Source organism: Bufo gargarizans, chromosome 6 (assembly GCF_014858855.1).
Source record: "Bufo gargarizans isolate SCDJY-AF-19 chromosome 6, ASM1485885v1, whole genome shotgun sequence".
Taxonomy (NCBI): domain Eukaryota; kingdom Metazoa; phylum Chordata; class Amphibia; order Anura; family Bufonidae; genus Bufo; species Bufo gargarizans.
In genome coordinates this window covers 229708013-229728176 of record NC_058085.1, presented here as the reverse complement: position 1 = coordinate 229728176, position 20164 = coordinate 229708013, and positions in this window count along the sequence as shown.

The following is a 20164-nucleotide window of genomic DNA, read 5'->3' as shown; positions in this document are numbered from 1 at the left end:
GCAACCATATAATCCCAAATTTTTTAAATAAAAGTACTAGAAATCCCTGCTATCGAGTCCCCGTCACAGCAGCACACGGACCCGATAGCCACTGCAGATGTCGCCCGATCACCCAGAATCGCCGCAAACCGCAGGTCTTAATTGACCTGTGGTTTGCGGAGATTGCTGATACAAGGGGGTCACAGGACCATCCCCGCGCTAGGGTGCCTGCTGATCGGAACTACACCTGACGTACCGGTAAGTCGTGTCCTTAAGGGGTTAAAAAACCGTAAAAGTGGGGTGGCATTGCTTTTATTTTGCAATTTTTGTTCATTTTCCATTTTGTTTGGCTTCCCAATACATCATATGCAATATTAAATGGCGGCGTTCGAAAGTACAACTTGTCCCGCAAAAAACAAGTCCTCATATGAGAAATAAAAAAGTTATGGCTCTTTGAAGGCAGTGAGCAAAATAAAAGGCTAACAAAAAAATAAAAAAAACTCTGGCTTTGACAGGGTTAATATGCACTGAAGCTAGATAACATGTGAATTTGTATAAATACATTGAAATAACAAGCATGTCATATGTAATACAGTGCTGTAATGTGGAATTACTTACAGTGATCAGGAGATCTTCCTCAACTTCTTTAAAATTGCTCGAGACCATTTTTTACGCAAGTCACACACGAGTAATGCACTGCGCTTCAAACTTCCACCTGTCAACAAACTTGCAAGACAAAGCCACGCCCGTAAAGGCTCACACAAATATTTCAATTAAGAATTCTCACTATAGAAACACCATATGCATATTGCGATTGCAACTTAGGCAACTTCCTATAGGTTGCCTTGATAGAATGAACGATTATTGAGAATATACCCCTCTGTAAGTCGGATGCGCAATGCGAGTAAACTTACTTAAATTACTCGCATTGCACATACAACTTAGTTCTGTGTATAGGCAAAGTTTTCCTAATAATGGTTGGCTTGCTAGAATTAACGAATATGACGAATACGAATATAGCGCTATATTCTCTATATTCGTTAATTCTAACAAGCCAACCATTAGGATTGTTGCCTATACACAAAATTAAGTTTTGTGCGCAATGTGAGTAATTTAAGTAAGTTTACTCGCATTGCACATCCAACTTTTACCATGGTCTAGATAACCATGATTCTCACATCCGACAGTACATTCTAGCATGGAGGCGTTCCCATGGTGATAGGAACGCTACATGCGCACAGGAAGTCGGCACTTGGCAGACTCAGCAACGGGCATTGACTGGGGCTGGCAAGGAGCACGGAGTCCCCCGGACATGTAAGAAGAACAGCTTTTGGGAAGTGGGAACAACTTTAAAATAAAGAATATTCAAATTAACGAATATATAGAACTATATTCGAATTATTAGCGAATTAGAGAAGTGCCAATATTCGCGATTAAAATTCGCTATTCGAATATTCGCACTCAACACTAGAGATTATGTGAGACCTCTCTTTTCCACACTAGTGTTCTCTTGCATACATACTCTACACACGCTGCAGGAGAGAAAAATACCTGTGTTGCTCCGGCAGCGTAGGCAGAATATGTGAGCACTAGAGTGCTCTACTATCCCCATGCTGGAGAAGCGACAGATACTTGTGTCACTCCGCAAGCATAGGGAGATTATGTGAGGGCTCTCTTCTCCACGCTAGTGTTCTCTTGTGTGCATACACAACCCAAGCTGGAGCGACAAATATTTGTGTCGCTTTGCCAGTATAGCGAGATTATGTGAGGCCTCTCTTTTCCACACTAGTGTTCTCTTGTGTACATACTCTACCCACACTGGAGGAGCGACACATACTTGTGTCGCTCTGCCAGTGCAGGGAAAATTTAAGGGTTCAGAAAGAACCTTTTTTAGCCCTAAAACGTACAACACATATTTAAAAAATAAAGGCGGGGGAAAGCATGTAGGCTGGTGTTGCATCTGCCACAAGGCGCAGTTTACTTTTCTTTGGGCCTCAAACAATTGGTTGGGTGTAAACTGTTCCATCAAGGGGACCAGACTAATTTGTGACGTCAGCACTGCCCCATTGTGTAGACGAGGCATATTATCCTCCAACCTGGCAACTCTATTTGTAAATCCCATCAAGGACTCATAAATGAGTCTTGTGAGATCCTCGTAGTCCGCCTGCCGGCTCCTACCTGCCCTCTGGCGATTGTGGAGCTAATTGGGCCATCATTGGGTCGCCAGGGAGTGGAGGTAGGGGAACATCAGAGTCCTGACCACTTGCTTGACCAGGACGAGAAGGGCCTGCAGTAGCTGGCTCATCAGGGACTGCCTCCAAAGGAACTCCTGAGTACTGCTTGCTGTTCTGTAAGGCAAAGAAAATAAATAAATAATGAATTAGGGTTGGATTACAGTGGAAAACCTTTTGAATAGAGATGAGCAAAGCGACTTCTGATGTTACATGAAGTTGCATTGTAAAAAAAAAAAAATCCTTCTAATACTGTTCATAGATAATTTTAAAATATAAATTAACAGTGCCTCTTAGGATCCCATACATTCTAATAATGTACAGAGAAGTATCTATGTACAATATTATAAATATATATTTTTTTAAGCTACTTCAGATGTAGCTTCCGAAGATCGCTTCGCTCATCTTTACTCAATAAAATACTATGTGGATGTCCAAGACAAAGTGCCAAATGACTGTCTGCCTGGTTCATACACATAGATTGGATAACAAAATTCAGAATCACTATAAACATAATCTCTTACCTTCACAGCCTTAAGGTCCTTCTTAGGAACCCCAAGGTGGCATGATATTGATATTCCCGCCTTGAGGTTGCTCCCAAACCACTTGGGACCAATGTTTCTCTTCAATAATCCTTGTTATAATGGTCCCTGATGGACCGCCACCGAACCATGATCGTGTCCCCTGGAAAAAAAAAAAAAAAAAAAAAAAAATAAAACAAAATGTTAGTCTTTAAACAATATGTTTTTTTTTTTAAATAAAAAATTGTTTACTGTTGAATTAATGGAGCCACAGCACCAATGAAAATAATTTTGGTGTGAAACTATTAGTGGCAGTGACCCACATTTACTATATGATAAGCCACTTGAGCAATAAAAATATGTGTATACAATCTCCAAATGAAATACTGTATACTTACGGCACTGATCCCGTTGCCTATCTCGGAGGTCCTCCCAATTCGGAATGATTGCCTTGTAGATTTCATGCCGGAGGAGCCAGGTCGCGTTGTGGTCTGCATGAAGTAGGGTGTGGTCCCAGAACCCTGGGCGCGCCTACATCATCTGGATGAGGGGGTCATTATCTATGTAAAAGTTGACATCCTTCTTATCCATCCTGTTGGAGACTCTGGAACCAATAAAAAAAAAAAATATATATATATATATATATATATATATATAAAAAAAATACAATACTGTTTAAAAATGTATGAAATTGCAAGATTTTAATTGCAAATACTCACATGACCCTGACCACGGCAAGCTCCTCAACATCCTCTGGTGGAGGCTTAAGGACCTCTGTGAAGACACAGGATGAGATGGTTGTAAAATGTAAAAAAAATAAAAAAAATCTGATTTAAGAACATAGAACAAAATGCATTTTTGGGGAAAAAAATTTAAAAAGGTAAACACCTACCATTTGCTGTGCTCCACCCTCACTTTTTTCCTCTACCCTTTCTTCTTGGCTGGGATGCACTTCCTTGTCAGACTATGTGTCACTACCAGAGCTTTGAGACGTTCTCACAGATCTGTGTCTCCACCCCTGTGATGATGTCACTTAGAGTTTGGAGGTGTTCTCACTGTTCTGTTTCTCCGCCCCTGTGATGAGGTCTTTACTCCCAGCTGTCTCTCCTGCGTTTGATTTCCCTGCCTTTAAATCACCCCTCCTCCTATTGCAGGGTGTGGATTATATTTCTCCTTTCAGTTGTAGCTCTGCCTTGAGTATCTTCACTTCTTAAGCTACTAGTTCTCTGGACCTGTGTTCTGCTGCTGCAAGCACTCCGTATATTGCCAGCGGCCCTTGGATCCGTCTTCTCTGCGGCTGCAGCTCCATCAGCTAAGTGTGCAGACTTTGTTGTGTACCTGGTGATTTCCTGACTGGATCTGAGGTGGCCACGGTTCCCTCCATATTCTGAGCAGGGCATCGGTGGCCGTGCCCCTTCCACTATTGTAGGGGTTACAGGGCTCATCAGTCTAAGGTACGCGGGCATGCCTCGTTCCACCATTTGGATCCGGGCATGTGCTTTAGCAGCATAGGGAGAGTGTTGAGGGTCTGACAGGGGTCACCCTTTCTCTTCCCTAGTTTGGGTCCGGTCAGTAGCTCTTCTTACTGTGTATGCTCTGGTTACCCTTAAACAGCCGTGACACTATGACTGCGAGGAAAAAATACCAAGCATGCGCACTGACAGCAGGAGAGAGTTAAACCGGAGTATAAGTTCCCAGACATGCGCAATGAGAGACTATGTATGCGGCCAGCATAAAGTCTACGCACAAGCATGTAAGGCGCAGCCGAATGACTATTTGTCAGAAAAGAGTGGGACGACCCACTCGTCATGTGATCCATGAGAAGCGAACAGTGATAGGCTGGCCAACCGGACCTAAAAGTAAAATAGATACATAGTAGCTAGCGTAACAGTGACGCGAGTAGGGAGGTTTTAAAAGCCCGTTCCCGCCCCCAACACATTCACTGCCCATACCCCTGAAGACGCCAAGGCATTTGGCGAAACATGTCGGGGGGCAGAGAGTAATTTAATGTGTGTTTTAGCCAGAGTGAGCTATGCCAAGCAATGAATTGTGACATATGAATCAAGTAAACACTAGAGGAGCAGCCACTGTTAGGAGGTAGCGCACTGTGAAATTAACAGTGTGCACTAAACACAGTACAGAAGTTTTCAAGTGGAAACATTGTAAATAGACACACAGCTACAACTGAAGGTCGCCCTCTAGTGGTATTACTTTAGTACACTATCCTAATTATAGATGGATGATAGCCAGTGACAGAGCAGGCACAGCTGATAATTTTAATACAGTTCGAGTTAATTTTAACCGCCTCCCGACCGCTGAACGCATCCGTACGTCATCTCACGAGAGGCGAGATTTCCTGTGAACGCGCGCACACAGGCGCACGCGTTCACAGGAACGGAAGGTAAGCGAGTGGATCTCCAGCCTGCCAGCGGCGATCGTTCGCTGGCAGGCTGGAGATGCGATTTTTTTTTAACCCCTAACAGGTATATTAGACGCTGTTTTGATAACAGCGTCTAATATACCTGCTACCTGGTCCTCTGGTGGTCCCTTTTGCTTGGATCGACCACCAGAGGACACAGGTAGCTCAGTAAAGTACCACCAAACACCACTACACTACACTACACCCCCCCTATCACTTATTAACCCCTTATGAACCCCTGATCACCAATGATCACCCCATATAGACTCCCTGATCACCCCCCTGTCATTGATCACCCCCCTGTAAGGCTCCATTCAGACGTCCATATGATTTTTACGGATCCACGGATACATGGATCGGATCCGCAAAACACATACGGATGTCTGAATGGAGCCTTACAGGGGGGTGATCAATGACAGGGGGGTGATCACCCCATATAGACTCCCTGATCACCCCCCTGTCATTGATAACCCCCCCTGTCATTGATCACCCCCCTGTAAGACTCCATTCAGACGTTCGTATGATTTTTGCGGATCCACGGATACATGGATCGGATCCGCAAAACACATACGGACGTCTGAATGGAGCCTTACAGGGGGGTGATCAATGACAGGGGGGTGATCACCCATATAGCCTCCCTGATCACCCCCCTGTCATTGATCACCCACCTGTCAAGCTCTATTCAGACGTCTTTATGATTTTTACGGATCCATGGATACATGGATCGGATCCGCAAAACACATACGGATGTCTGAATGGAGCCTTACAGGGGGGTGATCAGACGTCCGTATGATTTTTACAGATCCACGGATACATGGATCGGATCCGCAAAACACATATGGACGTCTGAATGGAGCCTTACAGGGGGGTGATCAATGACAGGGGGGTGATCGCCATGCCCCTCTGTACCACCAGAGGACACAGGTAGCTCAGTAAAGTACCACCAAACACCACTACACTACACTACACCCCCCTATCACTTATTAACCCCTTATGAACCCCTGATCACCAATGATCACCCCATATAGACTCCCTGATCACCCCCCTGTCATTGATCACCCCCCTGTAAGGCTCCATTCAGACGTCCATATGATTTTTACGGATCCACGGATACATGGATCGGATCCGCAAAACACATACAGATGTCTGAATGGAGCCTTACAGGGGGTGATCAATGACAGGGGGGTGATCTCCCCATATAGACTCCCTGATCACCCCCCTGTCATTGATAACCCCCCCTGTCATTGATCACCCCCCTGTAAGACTCCATTCAGACGTTCGTATGATTTTTGCGGATCCACGGATACATGGATCGGATCCGCAAAACACATACGGACGTCTGAATGGAGCCTTACAGGGGGGTGATCAATGACAGGGGGGTGATCACCCATATAGCCTCCCTGATCACCCCCCTGTCATTGATCACCCCCCTGTCAAGCTCTATTCAGACGTCTTTATGATTTTTACGGATCCATGGATACATGGATCGGATCCGCAAAACACATACGGATGTCTGAATGGAGCCTTACAGGGGGGTGATCAATGACAGGTGGGTGATCACCCCATATAGACTCCCTGATCACACCCCTGTCATTGATCACCCCCCTGTCATTGATCACCCCCCTGTAAGGCTCCATTCAGACGTCCGTATGATTTTTACGGATCCACGGATACATGGATCGGATCCGCAAAACACATATGGACGTCTGAATGGAGCCTTACAGGGGGGTGATCAATGACAGGGGGGTGATCACCCCCTGTAAGGCTCCATTCAGACGTCTGTTTGATTTTTACGGATCCATGGATACATGGTTCGGATCCGCAAAACACATACGGACATCTGAATGGAGCCTTACAGGGGGGTGATCAATGACAAGGGGGTGATCACCCCATATAGACTCCCTGATCACCCCCCTGTCATTGATCACCCCCCTGTCATTGATCACCCCCCTGTAAGGCTCCATTCAGACGTCCGTATGATTTTTACGGATCCACGGATACATGGATCGGATCCGCAAAACACATATGGACGTCTGAATGGAGCCTTACAGGGGGGTGATCAATGACATGGGGGTGATCACCCCCTGTAAGGCTCCATTCAGACGTCTGTTTGATTTTTACGGATCCATGGATACATGGTTCGGATCCGCAAAACACATACGGACATCTGAATGGAGCCTTACAGGGGGGTGATCAATGACAAGGGGGTGATCACCCCATATAGACTCCCTGATCACCCCCCTGTCATTGATCACCCCCCTGTCATTGATCACCCCCCTGTAAGGCTCCATTCAGACGTCCGTATGATTTTTACGGATCCACGGATACATGGATCGGATCCGCAAAACACATATGGACGTCTGAATGGAGCCTTACAGGGGGGTGATCAATGACAGGGGGGTGATCACCCCATTTAGACTCCCTGATCACCCCCCGTCATTGATCACCCCCCTGTAAGGCTCCATTCAGACATTTTTTTGGCCCAAGTTAGCGGAAATTATTATTATTCTTTTTTTCTTACAAAGTCTCATATTCCACTAACTTGTGTCAAAAAATAAATACTCACATGAACTCACCATACCCCTCACGGAATCCAAATGCGTAAAATTTTTTAGACATTTATATTCCAGACTTTTTCTCACGCTTTAGGGCCCCTAAAATGCCAAGGCAGTATAAATACCCCACATGTGACCCCATTTCGGAAAGAAGACACCCCAAGGTTTTCCTTGAGGGGCATATTGAGTCCATGAAAGATTTAAATTTTTGTCCCAAGTTAGCGGAATGGGAGACTTTGTGAGAAATAAAAAAATAAAAAAATCAATTTCCGCTAACTTGTGCCCAAATTTTTTTATCGATGAACTCGCCATGCCCCTCATTGAATACCTTGGGGTGTCTTCTTTCCAAAATGGGGTCACATGTGGGGTATTTATACTGCCCTGGCTTTTTAGGGGCCCTAAAGCGTGAGAAGAAGTCTGGGATCCAAATGTCTAAAAATGCCCTCCTAAAAGGAATTTGGGCCGCTTTGCGCATCTAGGCTGCAAAAAATTGTCACACATGTGGTGTCGCCATACTCAGGAGAAGTTAGGCAATGTGTTTTGGGGTGTCATTTTACATATACCCATGCTGGGTGAGAGAAATATCTTAGTCAAGTGCCAACTTTGTATAAAAAAATGGGAAAAGTTGTCTTTTGCCAAGATATTTCTCTCACCCAACATGGGTATATGTAAAATGACACCCCAAAACACATACCCCAACTTCTCCTGAGTACGGTGATACCACATTTGTGACACTTTTTTGCCACCTAGGTGGGCAAAGGGGCACACATTCCAAAGAGCACCTTTAGGATTTCATAGGTCCTTTTTTACACATTTTGATTTCAAACTACTTACCACACATTAGGGCCCCTAGAATGCCAGGCAGTATAACTACCCCACAAGTGACCCCATTTTGTAAAGAAGACACCCCAAGGTATTCCGTGAGGGGCATGTCGAGTTTCTCAAATTTTTAATTTTTTGTCAAAAGTTAGCGGAAAATTATGATTTTTCTTTTTTTTCTTACAAAGTCTCATATTCCACTAACTTGTGACAAAAAATAAAAAAATTCTGGGAACTCGCCATGCCCCGCACGGAATACCGTGGGGTGTCTTCTTTCCAAAATGGGGTCACTTGTGGAGTAGTTATACTGCCCTGGCATTTTAGGGGCCCATATGCGTGAAAAGTAGTTTGCAATCAAAATGTGTAAATAAATGGCCTGTGAAATCCGAAAGGTGCTCTTTGGAATGTGTGCCCCTTTGCCCACCTTGGCTGCAAAAAAGTGTCACACATGTGGTATCGCCGTACTCAGGAGAAGTTGGGGAATGTGTTTTGGGGTGTCATTTAATATATATAAATGCTGGGTGAGATAAATATCTTGGTCAAATGCCAACTTTGTATAAAAAATGGGAAATATTGTCTTTTGCCAAGATATTTCTCTCACCCAGCATGGGTATATGTAAAATGACACCCCAAAACACATTCCCCAACTTCTCCTGAGTACGGCGATACCAGATGTGTGACCCTTTTTTGCAGCCTAGGTGGGCAAAGGGGCACACATTCCCAAGAGCACCTTTCGGATTTCACCGGTCATTTTTTACAGATTTTGATTTCAAACTTCTTCTCACGCATCTGGGCCCCTAAAATGCCAGGGCAGTATAACTACCCCACAAGTGACCCCATTTTGGAAAGAAGACACCCCAAGGTATTTTGTGATAGGCATAGTGAGTTCATGGAAGTTTTTATTTTTTGTCACAAGTTAGTGGAATATGAGACTTTGTAAGAAAAAAAAACAAACATTTTCCGCTAACTTGTGACAAAAAATTAAAAGTTCTATGAACTCACTATGCCTATCAGCGAATACCTTAGGGTGTCTACTTTCCGAAATTGGGTCATTTGTGGGGTGTTTATACTGTCTGGGCATTGTATAACCTCAGGAAACATGACAGGTTCACAGAAAGTCAGAGCTGCTTCAAAAAGTGGAAATTCACATTTTTGTACCATAGTTTGTAAACGCTATAACTTTTACCCAAACATATTTTTTTATCAAAGACATGTAGAACAATAAATTTAGCGAAAAATGTATATATAGATGTTTTTGTTTTTTTTGCAAAATTTCGATTAATAACAAAAAAAGTAAAAATGTCAGCATTAATGAAATACCACCAAATGAAAGCTCTATTAGTGAGAAGAAAAGGAGGTAAAATTCATTTGGGTGGTAAGTTGCATGACCGAGCAATATACGGTGAAAGTAGTGTAGTGCAGATTGTAAAAAGTGGCCTGGTCATTAAGGGTGTTTCCGCTAGGGGGGTTGAAGTGGTTAAGGACAAGCAATAAATGTTAAATTTTTGTACTAAATTAATACGTGCTAACCTAGAGACATTAATGGTCCAGTGACCAATTGTAAATAATTATATTGTTACGTCTTAACTCGTATTATAGGGTCAAATGTAAATAAAGCAAGTGCAAGAAAGTGGGGGTAAACCCCAGACCAGTAACACCCAAAAAATTGGAATCTCTCCAATAGCATAGAGGGTAAGCTGAAAGAGAGGATGGCCAGCTTTCTATCCAATCAACCCACCACATCAGTTTTTCTATCAGAAGCAAGCAGAGTATTTTCAACACAAAACCTTCCAGTTAATGCCTTAGACATAAATTTTGCGTTTAAAGATCTAAATAAAACATATAACCAATACATAAGATCAATCTGGGAAGTAACAAGTCTGGAGACTTACTTGCAACAAAATATCGTATATAGAGGTATTAGGATTAACATCCGACCAAATTCCCATCAGGACGTTCCAGAGTTCCTGAAAGGTTGGGAAGCCTTGCTGACAGAGAATTCCCTGCGTATGCAGGCGCACCTGTTAGAATATGAAAAAAAGACACTGAGCAAAGTTGCAATACAACTTGAAAAATAAATTAATGATATTCAGACATTTCAGTCCCAGACTGAGTTTACAAACTTAGAAATAAAACTACAGAAAAATATTGAATACCTGCAAAGCGAGGTGAAAGAAAGAAAGCATCAAAAATACAATAGGGACAAAAAGGACTTTGAAACAGGGAAAGTCTATACAAAAAAGTAATTATCGCAGCAATTATAACTGCAGCGAATATACCGATATATCGGAGTCTGAAGTATCAGAACCAGAGAGTAATACCTCGACGTATAGAACAGGCTACAGACCTAATTATAAACGTAGAGGAAATAATAGATCTAATTTCAATCAAGCCAGAAATAGGGGAAACTCTCAGGATACTTCAAAATGTACCAATTCGATACCAATGAATACAACTGGAGTGCTAAGTGAAGGAGAAGGGCAGTCACTTACAGCACAGTCATCTTCCTGCTTATCATTACCTAAAACATCAGAGGGAGGCCCAGTAGGAACTACCACCCAAGCAGGGACCACTACCCAAACGTTCATGCCCCATTTTTTAGTACCAGGAGTACAACTCAGGGACAGAGACAAGTGGGGCTATCATCAGGGGACATAGCCACTGAATCACCCAATAATGAAATGTATAAATCTCACTGACCTGACATTAACACCTGAACATGAAAGTGTATTAAGTAAAGGCCTATCCTTTACACCATTACCCTATTTCGATTGCTTTAGTTGGATCAAGGATATAAATTTGTTTGCGAGGAAATTGGCCTTATATAAAGAGCATAAAATTCTGGAGAGAGATCTAACTAAACAAAGTGCCAAAGAAATACAAGCAATACAAATTTTAGAAGACCTACACAGAGAGCATAAAGGAGAGGTAGTGCTACCAAGAGCACCACATAGCACCTTGACCCCACAATCCAGGTTTACGCCACCATTTACGAAATATGGGAAAATAGAATCATTTGTAGATCTAGTCACCACAGATCTGCAAAAAAAAAAAAAACTGTTGCATCCCTGGGATCAAATTTGACTTCACAAGAGAAAGTAGCCTTGGATAGTCTGATGAAAGACAATAATTTACAAATTAAACCCTCAGACAAGGGTGGCAACATAGTGCTCCTAAAAAAAAGATCACTTTGTACGTATGGTGATGGCCTTACTAGAAGATACAAATACGTATTGACTACTGAAAGAAATTTAAACAAGATCTGAAAGTCATTTTAGATCAAGCGAAAGAGAGAGATTTCATCACCAAAGAAGAACTGAAAGTGCTGTATAACCCCCATCCAACCATAGCTACCTTTTATGCTATTCCCAAGGTACATAAAAGACATGACCCTATACCAGGGAGGCCCATAGTGTCAGGCAACCAAAGCCTATGTGAGGGAATCAGTGGCTATGTGGACCAGATGATATCCCCATTTGTATCTAGTTTATCCTCATATCTAAAAGACACTAAAGATACGCTGACGAAGCTCCAGGGCATTCAGGTCAACAAAAGCACTTTAATAGCGAGTCTGGATGTAGAGGCTCTCTACACCAGCATCAAACACAATATGGGCTTAGAAGCAATCAGATATTATTTAAACACTAAAGGCACACAATTCCAAGAGCACAATAATTTTGTTTTGTCACTATTACAATTTTTGTTAACACATAATTATTTTATATTTAACGGTAAGTTTTATTTACAGATCACTGGGACAGCTATGGGGACGACTTGTGCCCCTACTTTGCAAATTTATTTTTAGGGTGGTGGGAGGAACGTACAGTATTTACAGAAGAAAATTATCAATTCACAAATTACATACTTTACTGGGGTTGTTTTATAGACGATATTCTAATTTTATGGGACAGCACAAGCACACATTTCCTTGAGTTTGTCAAGGAACTTAATGAGAATTTGCTAGGCCTAAAATTTACAGCGGAAATAGATGAGAGAACAATACATTTTTTAGACCTTACCATTGCCCTGGAAGATGACGGCAGTGTTAAAACTACCATATATAGGAAGCCTACCTCTACAAACAGCCTACCACATTGGCAAAGTCACCATCCTACTACCCTTAAAAAAGTAATTCCCATCGGGCAATACCTTCGGGCAAAACGGAATTGCTCCACAGTCGAAGGGTTTGAGCAAGAGTGCAGGCTCCTCTATGAGAGATTCTTATCAAGAGGATATCCGAAAAAGACCCTACACTATGCATACAATCGGTCCAAGAAAAGTGATAGAACTACTTTACTTCTCAGTAGTAAACAATCTAGAAACCAAAATGAGAATGTAATACGATGCATAGGCAACTATCATGGGCAACATGAAAAGATACGCAGTATCTTAAGACAACACTGGCATATACTACTCTCAGATGATGAACTGCAGGAGAACATTTCCCCAAAGCCAGCTATTACATAGAGGAGGGGACAAAATATAAAGGAAAAATTAGTGCATAGTCACTTTACCTATAGTACCCTATAGTAGAGCACAAGACAGATCCACTTGGCTTTGGACGGTGGGATCATACCCATGTGGCGACTGCAGTTTCTGTGGAAAAATTATACCAAGAAAATATTTTTTAAATCCAGTTGACAACAAAAGATATCAGATTAATGAATATATAAATTGCAAAACAATGGGAGTAATATATGTCATACAATGTGGCTGTCCGAAAATCTATGTGGGTAAAACCACACAAGAACTAAGAAGGCGCATCTCTAAACACCTCAGCACCATTAATACCATCAGCGATACGCCCCTCTCAAGACATATACATAATAAACATAATGGAAATACTCTGAGTTTACAAGTGTGGGGTATTCAAAAACTTAAGTTAGGCCCAAGAATGGGCAGCCTGGATAAGAGGCTACAACAGGAAGAAACCTGGTGGATATACCGCCTGGGTAGCCTAACCCCGCATGGTCTGAATGAGGGCTTTACTTATGCTTCGTTTCTTTGAGAGATTCCAATAAATTTCTCAATAAACTAAAATATATTAGAGAGCACTTAACTATAGAACTATACGATAGTCACTAGTGGGGCGGGTAACCGGCTGTGTTAAACACGTAATGTAACCAAGTAATAATGTATCTATCTATAAAAATCTATTTATATGATATGAGAAGGATCCCTAGAAAAATAATAATAACAATAAAATAATTACAAATAAAAAATAAAAGACAAATTAATAAAAAAAATGCAAAAGTGTGTACAATATATATATATATATATATATATATATATACATATATAAAAATAAAGAATTCCACAGCACATCCAAATCGTAAAAAGGTAGAAAAAGGCTTTATTCACCAGACATGCAACGTTTAAATCCTCTCAATGGGATTTTTCTCAGTGAGAGGATTGAAACGTTGCATGTCTGTTGAATAAAGCCTTTTTCAACTTTTTTACGATTTGGATGTGCTGCGGAATTCTTTATTTTTACATTTTGGAGGTGGATCGCCCCCACAGCCGCTGGCACTCCGACTGTACCCTATAGACAGTGGTGCTGCCCACACTCCTTTACCTGTATATATATATATATATATATATAAATAATAAAATAATAATATAAAAAAAAATCAAAAATCTTAAACCTAAGAGAGTATAAAATAAAATAGAGTAAAGAATATATATATATACTTAGCTGGAGAGCTCCATTTGAGACACAGAGAGGTTGAGTACTCCGGAAATCTATAAAAACATATATAAAGACATAAAAAAAACTTTGAAAGAATATATCAGAGTGTATGGGTCTGACTTAATAGTAGATACATGTCAGAATTTATATCAACAATTAAGAAGAGAGAGAATTCCACTACTCAATCCAGTCCCAGTTAGATCAAGAAATGGGATGTAAGATATAAGCAAGTAGGAAGATTCTACACCTGAATCAACAAGTAGGCGAATATCTGGGGACTCTATGCATATTGAGTAATATATAGAAGAGTGCTCCGGGAAAAATAAGGTTTTACACTCTAGTGAACCTGTATGTACCAGTTGCATTAGGCAGTTGAGTGATGATAAACAATACACAGTGATAACTCTGTGAAATCGCAATGCACATAGATAAGGATCATGCAACAGGTCGCTATAGGAAAGCAAGCATAGTCCTGTAAGCAAGTATCTTACAAGTTACAATCCTGTTATGTACAGGAGGAATGATGGAAAACCTTTCACTAACGAAGCCCAGCACATGCGTAATAGAGGATATACGCGGCTGCCTTAATATATTGATATATAAGATAATATAAGTATAAAGTATCAGAATGCGCTCTGAAGACAATAAGTTAATTCGTAACCTGACGCATGTGCACTGACAGCAGGAGAGAGTTAAACCGGAGTATAAGTGCCCAGACATGCGCAATGAGAGACTATGTATGCGGCCAGCATAAAGTCTACGCACAAGCATGTAAGGCGCAGCTGAATGACTATTGGTCAGAAAAGAGTGGGACGACCCACTCGTCATGTGATCCATGAGAAGTGAACAGTGATAGGCTGGCCAGCCGAACCTAAAAGTAAAATAGATACATAGTAGCTAGCATAACAGTGACGTGAGTAGGGAGGTTTTAAAAGCCTGTTCCCGCCCCCAACACATTCACTGCCCATACCCCTGAAGACGCCAAGGCATTTGGCGAAACATGTCGGGGGCAGAGAGTAATTTAATGTGTGTTTTAGCCAGCGTGAGCTATGCCAAGCAATGAATTGTGACATATGAATCAAGCAAACACTAGAGGAGCAGCCACTGTTAGGAGGTAGCGCACTGTGAAATTAACAGTGTGCACTAAACACAGTACGGAAGATTTCAAGTGGCAACATTGTAAATAGACACACAGCTACAACTGAAGGTCGCCCTCTAGTGGTATTACTTTAGTACACTATCCTAATTATAGATGGATGATAGCCAGTGACAGAGCAGGCACAGCTGATAATTTTAATACAGTTCGAGTTAATTTTAAGGACAAGCAATAAATGTTAAATTTTAGTACTAAATTAATACGTGCTAACCTAGAGACATTAATGGTCCAGTGACCAATTGTAAATAATTTAATTATAATAATGACACAATAGTACAGTGCTATAATCTTGCTATAATCCAACTCAACATACCGTAACATTTTGCTGACGTTGGTGAGGAGGAGGGCTCCCGGCCTTACTTGAAGAAGATATGTCTTTAAAAAAAAAAAAAAATTTGAACTTTACACAAGACAAGCAGACCCACGGAAATATGACTTACTTTCCATTTATAGAACTTTTTAGCAGTCGTCTGACAGGCTGGCTGTTTGGGAGAAAACATCACACTGAGCATAGGAGGGAAAAGGGGATACCGGAATAAGGCCTGGAAACTAATGAAGGAAAATGGTCACCGCCTAGAGAAAACTCTAACTCCTGTCCTGACAGACTACTAGTATGAACGGGCCCCAAAGGTAGGCAAGTTCATACACCAGATACCTAGAATACTATCTCACCCTATAGGACCCTGGAACTAATGTCAGGACTGAGTCTACCTGTTCCTCAAAAGGGAAGAACAAACAGGAATCTCCCTCATGCCAAATGACAAACTACAGGGAAAGGCAACACACACACATATATATATATAAATATATATATATATATATATATATATATATATATATATAAACAAAATACAAAAGGTAAAGGAAACAACTTATCTTCAACAAAACTTTGGTAGCACCAGGATCTAAGCCGAGAGCCAAACACAAGCTAACCACAAGTCTAACAGAAGTTATAAACCGCATAGCATAGTGAGAGAAACAACAATTAATAGAAAAGGTAAAATTACCACAATAGCCAAACCTAGGGAAAGAAGGTGAGGCAAGCACCAGAAACAACAAGGACATCATTTGATCCAAAAGGAAAACATGTAAGATCAAACTACGTGTTGCCAGTCTCACAGATCTCCGGCCACCTTCGCGGAAATGTCTGCATGTCTCGGTACGTTCATGACAGAAGGCTGTTTGCCTGGCTGTCCGGCAGGCTTGCTGACTTGCAGGCTGGTGGTCTTGTAGGCTAAATGGATTTTGCTTTTCTGAAAAAAATTCTTCGAGGAGTGGTAGTTATAAATACCTATGACTACAGCTCCTAGCATCCTCTTTGTACTTATACTACCAGCAGTCCCTAAGTACTTTTGCATAGAGACTGCTGGTAGCATAAGTACATAGGGGATGCAAGGAGTTGTAGTACCTGTGACTACTACTCCTAGCATCTCCTATGTACTTATACTACCTGCAGTCCTTATGTACTTTTGCTTAGGGACTGCTGGTAGTATAAGAATATTAGGAATGAAAGGAGTTGTAGTACTATAGTATAAGTATACTACTTATAAAAAAAAAAAATGCACAAGCGACAGAAGGGAAGACATCCTGATTAGCGTTGAGCGTGAATATTCAAATAGCAAATATTTATCTCAAATATCGTAAATTTGAGTTTTTGCGAAGATGTAGAATATGTGACACTATATTTGCTAAAACGAATATTCGTTTCCTCTGAAGCTAAATAAAATCATAGAAAGATAATCACTTAGGCCAAATGCATTTTGAAGAACACACATATTATATATTTTGTCTTTCAGAAAATTTAAATTGATAAAAACCTATTTTTCCCGTCAGTGTTGTTCACGCGAATAATTACAATTAAATTACCCCAATAATGGAAAAGCGATACAAAATATCGCTGTTCAATTGGGGTCAGTACAGACAGACGTCCTTATCATATAAAATATAAAAGATGATTTGACAAAGATTTGTGATAGAATTAGCGAATTAGAAAACACAGTGGGAGACTCGGAGCAAGAAGTTAAAATATTAAAAGAGGAGAACACTACATTAAAAAAAGATTACTACCACCTGAAAATAAAATGGTGGATTTAGAAGATCGGTCAACAAGATGCAATATTCAAATTATTGACTTAACATAATCCTCAGATGATAAAAATCTAGCAGGAACAATACAATCCATAATTTTTGATAATTTTGGGAAGGAACATTTTTCACCATTGTTGAAATTCTAATTGAAAGGGCACATTGAATTCTGGGTGGTAAACCTACCTTGGGGAGGCCGCCAAGGAGTGTAATTATCTTGATCCTAGCCACTTGTGATAGAGATATGATCCTCAAAGGGGCACGGGATACCCCTTCAATTTTGTATAATGGGTGTAAACTCCTTTTTTTTCCTGATTTCGCCAAAGAAGTTTGAGATAAGAGACATACCTTTTTGGATGTTAAAAAAAAGCCTTCAGGGAAAGGATATTAAATACTCTTTTTTGTATCCAGCTGAGCTAAGGATTGTGTTTAATGAATCTGTTCATTTTTTTTTGATGCTCCAGATTTGGCCACTAATTGGCTAGATAGGAATAATGTCTAAAATCTGTTTGTTTCTTTGTTTTGTTTTTTGATCGAGGGAGGTTCGGTTGAGGGAGTGGGGGTCCTAGCTAAGAGGTATGTTCTTTTGTGTTATGGATCAAGGGGATTTGGGGTTTGGGGTGGGGGGAGGGGGTTTATAGGGGAGGGTGATGAGGCATCCTTTTTTTGAGGTGGGGAACGGAGTGAAGCTGGAGGACACTATTAATTGGATGCTTTAGGAATAATTAATGACTACAAGAATATAAACATGGAACGTTCAGCGTCTTGGGGAGAAAAAAAAAAAGACAGGCAGTTTTAGATTTGATTCGGAGGCATTTACCAGCTATTGTTAGCCTAGTAGAAACTCACTTTACACAGGACATGATTTTACAACTAGGGGGAGGTGGGCTACTCAGGTCTACAACTCTACATATAGCAGCTACTCCAGAGGAGTTACTGTCTTAATCCAGAAACAGATTAACTTTTTATGTTTGGCATCCTCTATTGATAGACAGGGGAGATATGTCTTTCTTCATGGTAGGCTAGATGGGAAGTTATGTATCTTGGCTTTTATTTATATCCCTCCACCTTTCTCTATGCAAATAGTGACCTCTTTGATGATGTTTGTGGACCAGTGGCCTCAATGTTTAGTAATAGTCAATGGCGATTTTGATTGTGTGATGAACCCTGAGACGGACAGGATCTCTGGGGGGGGGAGGGGGGGAATGGTTATTTCCTTGGCCCGGTTTTGCCAAGAAGTGGGCCTTGTGGACGTTTGGGAATACCTATTCAAAGGAAAAAGAGCTTATTCCTGTGTTAGTAAATCTGGAAGATTGTATTTCTTTACATGCAGATGACATTTTATTTTATATTCAACAGACCCAATCTACTTTGTTATATATTATTCAAATGATAAATCAGTTTGGAGAAGTTTCAGGTCTGGATATAAATTGGGAAAAAAACTACCGTTATGTCACTGGACAATATGACTACGTTCTTAGATAAATCTGCACTTCCTAAGGATGCCCCCTTTAATATACAGAAAATTTCCGAGTCTTTTCAGTATTTTGGTATTACAATCTCTCTCAGTGTGAAAGATTTTATCCCGCTTAATCTATTGCCATTGATAAATAAGTTGAGGTCCAAAATAACAACATGGCTTTGCTTATCTTTTATCGAAGGCCGATAGAATATCTTTAGTTAAGATGGTGATTCTTCCCCGGTTTCTTTATGTCCTTAGAAATTCTCCAGTCTGGATGGGGGCTACGTTTTTAAAATTAATAGAAAGAATTATTAATAATTTATTTTGGAGGAGGAAACATGTAAGACTTAAACAAGAGCATTGTTACAAACTGTTGGAGAGGGGAGGAGTTAATCTCCCTTGCTTCAAGGGATATTTTTTAGCTATACAGTTTTAGTTTTTTTCCGGCAGTGGGATGACAGCCCACTCTGTAAGCATTTACTGAATAGATCTCCATATGATAATTATTTTACGTTATTGGAGTCAGATCAACTGACTGACTCTGATAAGGAATTAAAATTTGCCAGGAATCTTTTTATGAAGTCATGGTATTCTATTAGACTTTGGTTTGGATTGAAGGGCTCAAAGGGATATACTCCCTTGTGGTATAATAGGCACTTGCACACTTTATTTGAATTAGGTAGAGATCCGTACTGGCAAAAAAGTAATATTGTATATGTCAGACAGTTAGTAGGTAATGGGGTTAGTTTCATTCATGGTATTATCACAAATAGAAAAATCACAGAAACTATTATGGTTTCGCTACTTACAGTTAAGATCGGCACTTTTAAGTATAATACAAAAAAAAAATTGGCTTGAAATACACACTTCTACACAATTTAATGATTTGATAGGGAATTTGGAGCAAAGGATGAAGATTTCCCAACTTTATAAAAATGTACTTCTAGCATGATTTGTAGATACCTGTTCTCCAGGAGAGAGGGTCTGGCAAAATGAATGTGCAATGACTCACCTGGATGATCAGGAAAGGGTAGTTCAGGATTTAAAAGTGGTTTCACAAATTTTAATCACATTGTGGTGGTTTAATATTTTACATAGACTTCACGTTACTCCTCTTTGGCTTAAGAGATGTGGTATTAGGAGTGATTCCAACTGCCCGAGGTGTGATATTCCTGACACTGATTATTTGCATATGTTCTGGTTCTGTGTAGAGCTGAAACAATATTGGGGGACTATTCATGAGTATAT